General features: G+C 43.6%; 1 long non-coding RNA gene across 1 annotated transcript; it reads left to right on the top strand.

Moving 5' to 3' along the window:
• The first annotated feature begins 8,029 nt into the window (after positions 1-8,029).
• On the top strand, positions 8,030-10,538 carry LOC139059726 (uncharacterized). The gene is made up of 3 exons (XR_011514323.1): positions 8,030-8,121; positions 9,482-9,600; positions 10,370-10,538. It is a non-coding gene; the product is annotated as an uncharacterized lncRNA (long non-coding RNA).
• The last annotated feature ends 453 nt before the right edge of the window (positions 10,539-10,991 follow it).

The following is a 10,991-nucleotide window of genomic DNA, read 5'->3' as shown; positions in this document are numbered from 1 at the left end:
CACGCCGCTGCTCGGACCGTACGCGCTTCCGTATTATCCACATGAAGAATTCACACGTGGCGGTTTTCTTCATCGACAGCGTTGTAGCCCCTAGATTGCGTAATGCCACCATAAAAAGATATGGCCGAAGGTGCAAATGTGAATTCTCTGGGCACTATTGCCGCCAGAACTGGCCTATTTTCACACTATACAATCTCCAGTGGCTCTACGTGCCTTTTATCTACGAATATAAACAAGTGTCTACGGCCACATGCCTTAACGGGATGCTTTTCCCGGAAGCTCCCATATATGTAGGGGGCAGTGGATAAATGGTCTTGCACATCATTCGTTTCACCGCTGTCGACGAGATCTGTGCAAATTGTTCATATCTTCTAATGGTAGAAAGCCACACCTGAATTCACAAAGGGCACAATGTGCACATTGTATGCACATTGATTTTTAAGGGAAGACACCAGCCACTCCTCATAAGAACCACGTTACCAGTGCAGTGAGCTGGCCAATAAGACAATGTTTTGCAAGAAAATATGTGTGAATTCAGCTCGAAGTATAGTTATTTAGGTAATAAATTTTTTTACAAAAAGTTGTTGAATATCGAAAACTAAAAGAAGGAATCATTAAAATTACAGCTCTGTAAGATCAAACGGAAGCAATATCACAATTTCGTCAGCTGTAGCTGTTGTTACATCCAAAGGCGGGCGAAATTCATATAATATATAGCGCCATAAAATATATCATTAATTTGCAAGTATGACTTCTACAAGCGCTCCGTAAACACCGTAATAACTCTAGGTGCCCTGCAAATTAAGGAATCACGTTGTCCACTTCAGACTTTCTAACAAAGGAAGTTTACAAAATTCAAATGTCTATTTTTGGGCAGAGCTACGGGGTCGCAAGCTTCATGATACAATTTTTTAGACTTATTGATATTTACAATCTTATGTTAAAAGAAAAGGCCTTCAAACTTTTGTGTATGAAATAGGTGAAACCTAGCTTTTCTTTTAACAATATACAGCTTTAGTGTTATAGTGAGGTAAATTTAAAATAATTAAATTAAGCCATGGGGTTTTATGTGCGAGAACTACGATCTGATTATGAGGCACGCCGAAGTTGGAGACTGCGGAATAATTTCGTTCTTCTGGGGTTCTTTAACCCGCACTTAAATCAACGGTACGCGTGTGTTTTCGCTTTTCGCCCTCATCGAAATACGGCCGCCGTAGCCGGGATTTAATCCTGCGACCTTGTGCTTAGTAGCCCAACACCATAGCCACTAACCAACCACGGCGGGTTGAGTTCATTTTGTTGGACACTGAAGCTTATTCGTTGAATTGCAATAAAAAGTTGACAGTACACTATAGGAATCAGCATATGCGTGAGAGATTAGAACATCTGACGACCTTTACCTTTTTTTAGTGGCATTTGCGCAACATCGGTTCAATATAACGGAGGGTCTCTGTTTCAGATGTTGGAGATCATTTAGCTTCCCTTCCTTTGTTTTAATTTGGTTTCGTGACTAGCTCAATATCATGAGTGCAGCTGAGTGAGCGTTAACTGTGCGGTCATACAAGAAACAGCTTTGTTTTCTCATTAGCCACGCGTCACTCAACATAACGAAAAATGAAATGTACGCTCTCAGGAGTAGGTCACGAGCAATAAAAAGAACCGTTCTATCTACATAAAGCTCCGTCCCTTTTGACTTTACATTTCCCCCTTCAAAATATGTATCTCTGGGGTGTTTTCCTTTTGCCGCACCAATTTTTTTGAATGATTGCCTATGGCACATATCACAATTCTAACCCTTCACCTCGATAAAGTGGCCATTACTTCTACAAAAAATCAAGATATTGAGTTAAATGATTAAGATAATTACGCTAAATACATTTTAATAATTACTTTACGCCACATACTTTATCCTACAATTTATAGTCGCTGAGTTCGCTTGGCGTACCCACTTGGAACGAATTCTCTGGACAGCGCCAGTTCCGAGATAATAATTTTCAAGTTTTCCGTCGAAATGAATTGGTGTTCGGCTTACTTTTGTACGTCAATGCATAAAACAGCGGTTCCTTAAAAACGAACTGCAATGCCAATGCATTTTGTCGGAGACATTGAAAATTATTATCTTGGAACTGGCGTTGTACAGAGAACTTGTTCTAAGTGGATACGCCTTGCGAACTCACCTATTATGATTTGTAGATTTAGATATGTGCGGCAAAGTAAACAATGATAATGTTAATTAGCATAATTATGGGAATTACAAGGATTAGAAACCATTAAAGGACTTGAAGATATTACAACCACGCTGTGTGTGTGTGTGTGTGTGTGTGTGTGTGTGTGTGTGTGTGTGTGTGTGTGTGTGTGTGTGTGTGTGTGTGTGTGTGTGTGTGTGTGTGTGTGTGTGTGTGTGTGTGTGTGTGTGTGTGTGTGTGTGTGTGTGTGTGTGTGTGTGTGTGTGTGTGTGTGTGTGTGTGTGTGTGTGTGTGTGTGTGTGTGTGTGTGTGTGTGTGTGTGTGTGTGTGTGTGTGTGTGTGTGTGTGTGTGTGTGTGTGTGTGTGTGTGTGTGTGTGTGTGTGTGTGTGTGTGTGTGTGTGTGTGTGTGTGTGTGTGTGTGTGTGTGTGTGTGTGTGTGTGTGTGTGTGTGTGTGTGTGTGTGTGTGTGTGTGTGTGTGTGTGTGTGTGTGTGTGTGTGTGTGTGTGTGTGTGTGTGTGTGTGTGTGTGTGTGTGTGTGTGTGTGTGTGTGTGTGTGTGTGTGTGTGTGTGTGTGTGTGTGTGTGTGTGTGTGTGTGTGTGTGTGTGTGTGTGTGTGTGTGTGTGTGTGTGTGTGTGTGTGTGTGTGTGTGTGTGTGTGTGTGTGTGTGTGTGTGTGTGTGTGTGTGTGTGTGTGTGTGTGTGTGTGTGTGTGTGTGTGTGTGTGTGTGTGTGTGTGTGTGTGTGTGTGTGTGTGTGTGTGTGTGTGTGTGTGTGTGTGTGTGTGTGTGTGTGTGTGTGTGTGTGTGTGTGTGTGTGTGTGTGTGTGTGTGTGTGTGTGTGTGTGTGTGTGTGTGTGTGTGTGTGTGTGTGTGTGTGTGTGTGTGTGTGTGTGTGTGTGTGTGTGTGTGTGTGTGTGTGTGTGTGTGTGTGTGTGTGTGTGTGTGTGTGTGTGTGTGTGTGTGTGTGTGTGTGTGTGTGTGTGTGTGTGTGTGTGTGTGTGTGTGTGTGTGTGTGTGTGTGTGTGTGTGTGTGTGTGTGTGTGTGTGTGTGTGTGTGTGTGTGTGTGTGTGTGTGTGTGTGTGTGTGTGTGTGTGTGTGTGTGTGTGTGTGTGTGTGTGTGTGTGTGTGTGTGTGTGTGTGTGTGTGTGTGTGTGTGTGTGTGTGTGTGTGTGTGTGTGTGTGTGTGTGTGTGTGTGTGTGTGTGTGTGTGTGTGTGTGTGTGTGTGTGTGTGTGTGTGTGTGTGTGTGTGTGTGTGTGTGTGTGTGTGTGTTAAGCAGAGTGGCAATAGAATACCGACATACAATAGTGAACGGATCAGAAGAGGCAAGTACAAATTTACACAAGTTTTATTCACACTGTGTCTGTAACCTATCTTTCCAGTCCATTATAGTTCGGGGAAAAAAAGAAAATTCAAACATATCAGTTCAAGCGTAATAGGGTGTTAGTGAGTCAGGATGATACTGTCTTAAGTGCCGTGCTAATGCAGGCGTTATGTCAGTCGATGGTTTCAAGTTCGTTGTTCAGAAGGAGGGAAAGGAATTGAAGCCTCGGCTGCTTTCGGTGAGATTAGGCATAGAATTTCCTGACATAATTTTAGAGGGAGAGTCCAGCTTTGCTAATTTATGAAATATAAACCTGACTGCCTTTCTTTGTATTTTTTGAAGACGCGCGATATTTGACTGAGTGCAAGGATCTCATGCTATACATGCATACTGTACCTTTGGTCTAATAAATGAAAAATAACAGTAATTTTACACTAGCAGGAATATTTTTGAGTATGTCTCTAAGGAAATAGAGTTTGCAGAAAGCAGAGAAACAAATATAATTAATGTGCATGTTCCAAGACAATGTGGAAGTCAAAGGAACACCTAAGTATTTGTAGTTGTTGGTCTGATGCAGTGCTGAAGAACGTATATATAGTGTATAAGAAAGAAGTTAGTGTTTTCTTACAAGTAATATGAAGAAATGCGGATTTCTCAGCGTTAATAAACATCCCCCATTCATTACACAACTTCATAATGTTGCTTAAATTCCTTTCGATGACAATCTCATCATTCTAACGCGTTGTATCACCGTGGAAAATACAATAATTGGCAAACAGTCTAATACGCAAACCAGTAGTTATGATTTTAACAATGTCAGTTATACACAATAGGAACAGCAAAGGACCCAAGACACTACCTTGCGGTAGTGTCTCGGTAGGTCATATATATGACCAATATTTTGTTTTTGCTTTGCAGAGGCAAAACACTCAGTCCAGCTTCAAAAGTAAGTATTCCTACCTTTTCAACAGTTATGCCTGGAAATTTGGAAGTAGAATTATTTTATTTCCTTTTGAGCACATAGTCCTGCTGCACCTGATGTGTTATAGTGGCGCTCATGAAAAAGCCAGTAGGTTGGCAGTGAAGCACAATTTAGCAGTTGTTGCTTCGGGGGAGATATTTGCGATTGCGCTGGCGCATACTTCTCTAAAGGCCGCGGGTTAATTGACTGTACATTTGAGAACCAGCTATGCGTGAAACGACGAGTACTATTGCGAGAGAGAGACATCTCGTGTTAGCTTCAACAAAACGTAACCATGAAAGAGCACTCATTTTTATCCTGCACCTCCAAGGGACGTAAATATTGCGTTGTCGCGACACTATTAAACAGCTCCTGTCGGGCTCTACTGAAACCATCGTCGCAGTTGCGCTGCGGTGCCTGCTTTCGCAACATCGGTGACGCATGCAAAGCAGTTGCACCTGTTGCGCTATGGCCGCAGCTCTTACGATTTTATGTTGCGGTTGGAAAAAAAAATACAAATAAAAGTGGATAACACCATGAAGACGAAATGTGCCGGAAGACCTAGGAATTCATCTCATATGGTGAATGCTTCTTAAGCTTTGTGCTCTTCATCGAAGTTGATGCATGCAGCGGAAGCCATGCATGCTATGAATGACAATGTATTCTTTGCCCCGAGTGAACCGTCCACCTTCTTAACCCAGAGTTCTTCTAGAACGGGCACTTTCTGTCCAATATTTCTACGAGTGAACAATAAATTATGCGCTGCAGACTCATATTTTTCTCGACGTGCCGAGCAAGGTGAGAGCTTGTCCTGTCTGCCTTGGCTATCTCCTTCTCACGCAACTTTTACGCTCAGCCTAACATTCCCGTTGCATCACCAAGTAGCCGAACAGTCTTCCGATCTAAGCCATAGTTCGCCTGTTGGGCTTCGCAGCAGCTGTAACATCAATGCAAGATAGGAGTCCTAGGCGCAAAACTAACACTAGGCCTAAATTCACCGGCATCTGCACAGGGCTGCATTTCTATAACTGCATCAGCTCGGTCAGCATCCGATGTCGACCCATCAGGGCTTGCCGAAGCTGTGCACCCACAAAGATATATATATATATATATATATATATATATATATATATATATATATATATATATATATATATATATATATATATATATATATATATATATATATATATATACTGTCTATGTGCATTGTGCCTTTTGTAGTGCCAGGAATTTAGTGGTATGTTGCGTTCGGCCTCAGACTGACAAACAGCCTGCATCATTCATTTTTAGGAGGAATGAAAACTTTTTTCCTTTGTGGTATTAAGCTTTTTTGGTGAGGGGTGCGTGGCTAAAATACAGTTAAATATGTAAGAATACCAAGTAAGCAACAGATGTCAACAGAAACGTTCTTTGCTCTCTGGCTTGCTCTCTTAGGGTTTAGTTCGAAACGGTGAAAACGCTATGTTAGCAAACTTCAGGTTGAAGCCTGCCTCACCTGTGATTCGGCTAAAGATAATTCCCAACTATTGTTGGGTCAAACTGCCAAAGGGTCAGGGGCTGCTAGAGACAGCAAGAAATGGCGTAGAGACAGCAAGAAAACAAAAAGCCCTTGCAAGTGAGTGCGGCTGCTAGTTGAAAAAAAAAATAATTGTACACATTTCGGCATATAAAGCTTGCTGCAACGGGCACGGAAAACACGCTACAAATGATCCCACGTCGATTTCGGCGAAAATGGCGATAAAATGGCTATATGCTTCAGTTTAACGCAAGTAGCACGCAAAGCCTTCCATCCGTGCCATCCGTGCTTCGAGATCATCACACTAATGCGAAAAAAAAAATGCTGTTACGCCACTTTTATGCACCTTACGTCACGTTTCCTGCTTAAAATCAGCCGCGTGCGTACATCGGGACAGTCGGAACGCCATGAACACGTAGCGTTATTGCCTCGCATGGCTGCGCCGTGCCGTTCATATTATGACGGCGAACTGGAATCGCCTCTACAACAGCTGAAGCCGGACGTGTTCATAGCGGAGACGCGAATCGATGGTAAAGCGTGTGCTGCAGTGTAGCCGACCCGACTGCGAGAGATTGTTTGTTCTTCCCGGCCACGCGACTGTTCTTTAGCAGCTGGCGGATTTCCATAAAGCAAACAATGAGCAGCGACGACGATACGCTGTTACACGCGCGTAATTTGGTATACAGTGGCCTGCCTATCGTGACGTCTCCAGGGTTCCCGCGATCCTTTGCGTAATCCCTCACGGCTCACCCCTTTTCCCGAAGCCGCGGCTTTCTTTCTTTTTTCTTTTTCGCTCGGCACTTTTCTTCCGCCCTTCACGGGCCCGGTCTACCAGCGTGTCGAGGCGATCGATCCCGTATGGCGAACACCATCGCTCTAATGCACCCACCGTTGGCCGGCTCGACTGGCCTCTCGGTCACTGCAAGGGTTGCCGTCGAAATCACGCGTTGCTGTCAGATTGATCGAGTGCGCGGCGTTGCGTGCAACGCACGCCTGGCGTTTACGGTCGACAAAGTTGAATCAATTCGCGAGAGGGACGGGAAGTTTCACGGAGCCGTTCTGGCTCATTATTAGATTGATTTGAAGCCCAGCCGCGTCGCTACAGCGTCGATACAGCGTCGCTGTAAAACGTGTATACCGGCTCGGGCTTGGAATGATTGCTGCACGTGTTCCGGCAAAGCATAATGCCACTTCTCCTGACTTTGCGGACGGCAGCCGTAATAGCGGTTGCCATTTGGCGAATACCCTAACGCACTATAGCGGATTGCAACATGGCCCCGAAATTGTTTCTGCTATGACCTGCGTTTGACTGATATGAAAGTTTCGCGCTTACGTGTTGAGCATACAGTAGTTTGTCGCCCGCTTGCTTAATTAAAGCCACAGCGGCGTAGCCTGAGTGAGTCTGAGGTGTCTGAGTGCATATTGCAACACTCCAAGTTAAGAAAAAAAAGTTCTACGACGAGTTTATGCAAAACACGCTTTAGAGCTCCTGTAATAACACGCTTTAGAGCTCCTGTAATAACAGCGACGCTATGCAGGAAGCTCAGTTTTCATTACACATTGTTTTAGGAACCAGCGAAGGTAGGATTTTCGCTTAGCAGGACGCAAGAAAAAGATATGTAAAGAAATTTTAAGCATGGCTTACAACTAAACTTTCTGTCTTTATCATTCGTAAACTGGGCAACGAAGCTAGGGCTGCACCATGTTGTAGAAGTGTTAGTGTTAGCAAAGCGCTAATAGGACCTACATTCCTCTTTCGTTACTTTTTTCTGTTGCGCAGAAACAAAGTTAAAATTAACTGCGACAGCTTAAAATAAGCATACTCGTTATTAACGCTGCAGTGGCTACAACTGCCTGGGTCTGTAGCTTCAGCAAGTTCATCTCTAAAACAATTAACGAACGACCAAAAGTAGTGCAACAGCACATCCCTCAATCAAAGATGCATCGAACTTGCTTTGAAATGAAACATTTAGCCCACCATGAATTTCAGGCGTGAAAGCAAGGGAAAAAAAAAGAGAGAGGTTTGCTCTGTGTGCAGATATTCCCCTGAGAAAACCTTCTGCGAGTGCTCTTCTGGTGACGTCGTGTATCAGTCTCCGGACCTCATCACGAGCAAGTACGGAGTGTCAGGCGAGTACACCAGATTCGATGTTGACTAGTAGTCTGTTTTAGGGCACTCGGTCCTTTAGAAAGCGCTTTGCTATATTTACCAGTATTCACTCAACAACCTTGTTTAGATGAACGCGACAGTGTATGTATGCCTTGTATGTATGTGAACATGTCTCTCACTCTGTGCGTGCGTGCGTGTCCATTACTTTTTAGATGAGGCAACACGGGGCGCCACAGAACCAAGTGGCCCACTAAACGCAGTATTCAACTTTTATCAGATCGATTTCCTTAGACTACTCATTTTCTTTCACGCTGTTAATGCTTTAATCACTCTGCTCTAATCGCAGAAACTGCACAATGTGCCGATTTGTTACTGTGTTAGTTTTCTTTTTTAGCACATTGGGGCTTCTTGCTTCGTTGCTTAAGTGTTTCTAAATCACCCCATGTTATCACACTTTGAACCTTTAAGAGTGTATGGTTACTGAAGGAGCTGGTGACAAAATATTATTCGACAGTACATATTTCCAATCACATCCAAACAAGCACATTTCTGCCGAACGAATACTAAAAGACCCAACCACTTACGCTTCTAAAGAGAATATGTGCACAACAACGGGTCCGTAGTCACCGTGGCATAATATTCTTCAGTGCTCCAGAAGGACTCACACGTGGGAGCTACCATGATTTTTAATAGCAGTGTTCTTATATTCATGACATAGATGGCGCGTTAGTTATACAACGTGCTCTGCTATTCTTCTAGACGAGGTGTGCTCTCTTTACCTCCGGGTAACAAAGCTGTATTTAGATAAGTCATACGAAATACTTTCATGACTTTTAAACCACATAATGCTCGTGACGAATCCGATATTTAATTCGGGAAGAGGAATTGCAGTTCAATGACCGCGTGCTCTGTGCACAAATCACGAGGAACCCCCACTCCTCCATCCCTGTTCCCTCCCCCCCTCCCCTTAGAAGATGAAATATAACTGTTCGGTAAAACTGTCTATTTTCTTCCTAGACAAAGGAAATAGGAACTCTCAAAGAGTAAAATAATTTTTAAACAACCCACGCACAAACTTTCCCAAGAGGCTTTAGAGTCGTAAAACATTATGCTTTGATGACATGCTCAGCTAGGACGACCGAGCAATATTCAAGCCCCAGTGAAACGCAACAGAATGCCGGCCATCTGCTTCGGTCGTAAGCAGACTGGGTACGGAGGAAATAAGGTGGGAGCCACACATTGCACTGGTGTAGGCACCACATGAGGCGAAGTGCTAGCCCCAGAGTGCCAGTTTATCCCCCGTTTAGAATACAATGCATCACTGCATGACGTTTATTTGTGCACCCTTATTTATTGTTTTCTCTCATTTAAGCCGTGCAGACCAAGCCGTAGCAATGTCAGCATTGCATGGCCAGGTGGTCAGCGCGTCTGTGCTCGATACGTGCTGCCCTGGCGCGGTCAGCCTGGAGTCTAGCTGTGTGGAACCAGTACAAATCAAGGTTGGTTATGAAAGACAACCTCATTTCAGATCACAAATTTTTATTTCTTGCTTTTTTTTTCTTTTTTTGTGCATGCGTATTAAAACGGGAATAGATGGCATGACTTCATCTCGTTTGGTCACTGAGGAAGCATGCTGAAAGAAAGAAACGATGAAAACGCCAGCCAAGCAAGATAGGTCAAAAACTTTTAAGACGTTTCTGCATCCGTACAGAAGCTTTGTTCACAACAGGCCTTGTGTTGTTGCGTTTCTGTTCACAGCTGCTCAACAGGTTGAGCTTAAGTGTGTTATATTTCGTATACAGACAAACTTTTAACCTATCATTTTTGGTTGTCATTTTTCGTTATTATCACAAGGACGATTTGCATTATGTACAAGTATTTTTTTTTAAATGAGAGTGAATCTGAACACGGAGTCATTCATTTTGTGAACTCGGAAAATCGAGCGAGGGCTGAGCGTAACACACATAACAGAAATGTTACATCCGGTGCTCCCTATCACGCCAGTGCCTTAGGTATACGGTATATTTTTTAGCAAAACGTTTTGACAGGCTCTAGCGAAAACATTGTTTACCGTTAATAAAGACTTCAGCTGGCGCACCCCAATTACTTCGATATATCTTTTTAGAAATCTGCATCACGAGCTTTTCGACTTCACTCCTGAAATGAGGCATTCAAAGCAATTTTCGGTGAATCACGTATTAGAGTGATCTCGCACGTCTGAACACTGTGCATTAACATCTCGACCTCGTTTTTTTATTTTTGTCGCAGCTCACAACATTCGCCCCTAAAGCAAGCCCTGAGGATCAGAGGCAGACGTCGTCTCCATGCATTTGTGCACCCTCTACAGTGCTGCCGACGCGGAGGTCTTCGCGCCCACAGGACTTGTACTGTACTGGCGGAGAATCACCGATCACTACCACGTGAACGTCGAGAATGTAGGAGGTTCGTGATGATTTCCGATGAAAATGATGATGAAGGAAGGAAGGAAGGAAAAAGTGGAGAAGGAAGGCAAGGAGATTAACCAGTTTAGCTTAACCAGTTTGCTACCCTACACATGGGGGCGGGATGGGGGGATGAAAGATGGGGAAGATTGGCGATAACGTACACTTATTTCCGGAAAAAATGAAAGTGTTTTAGCTCGGCCGTGTGTAGCAAGCATAGAAATTTATAACAAAGAGAATACAGTGTACATGAGATTGAACCAGTATCTCTGCATTGTATGGCTGTGGTGGAAAGGGTGGTGGGACAGGGAGGCTATATACAATCTAAAGACCGGCAGGCTACTGTGGGCTGGGGTAAGGTGGCTAAAGAAATCAAATCTAATAAAAGGAAAGATGACATTAAATACAAAAAAGAGAGGGAAAGAAGACAAACGCGATTCAGCACAGTG

Source organism: Dermacentor albipictus, chromosome 4 (genome assembly GCF_038994185.2).
Source record: "Dermacentor albipictus isolate Rhodes 1998 colony chromosome 4, USDA_Dalb.pri_finalv2, whole genome shotgun sequence".
Classification (NCBI taxonomy): Eukaryota; Metazoa; Arthropoda; class Arachnida; order Ixodida; family Ixodidae; genus Dermacentor; species Dermacentor albipictus.
Note: the sequence above shows the minus strand (reverse complement) of the source record. Positions and strands in the feature narration are given on the sequence as shown.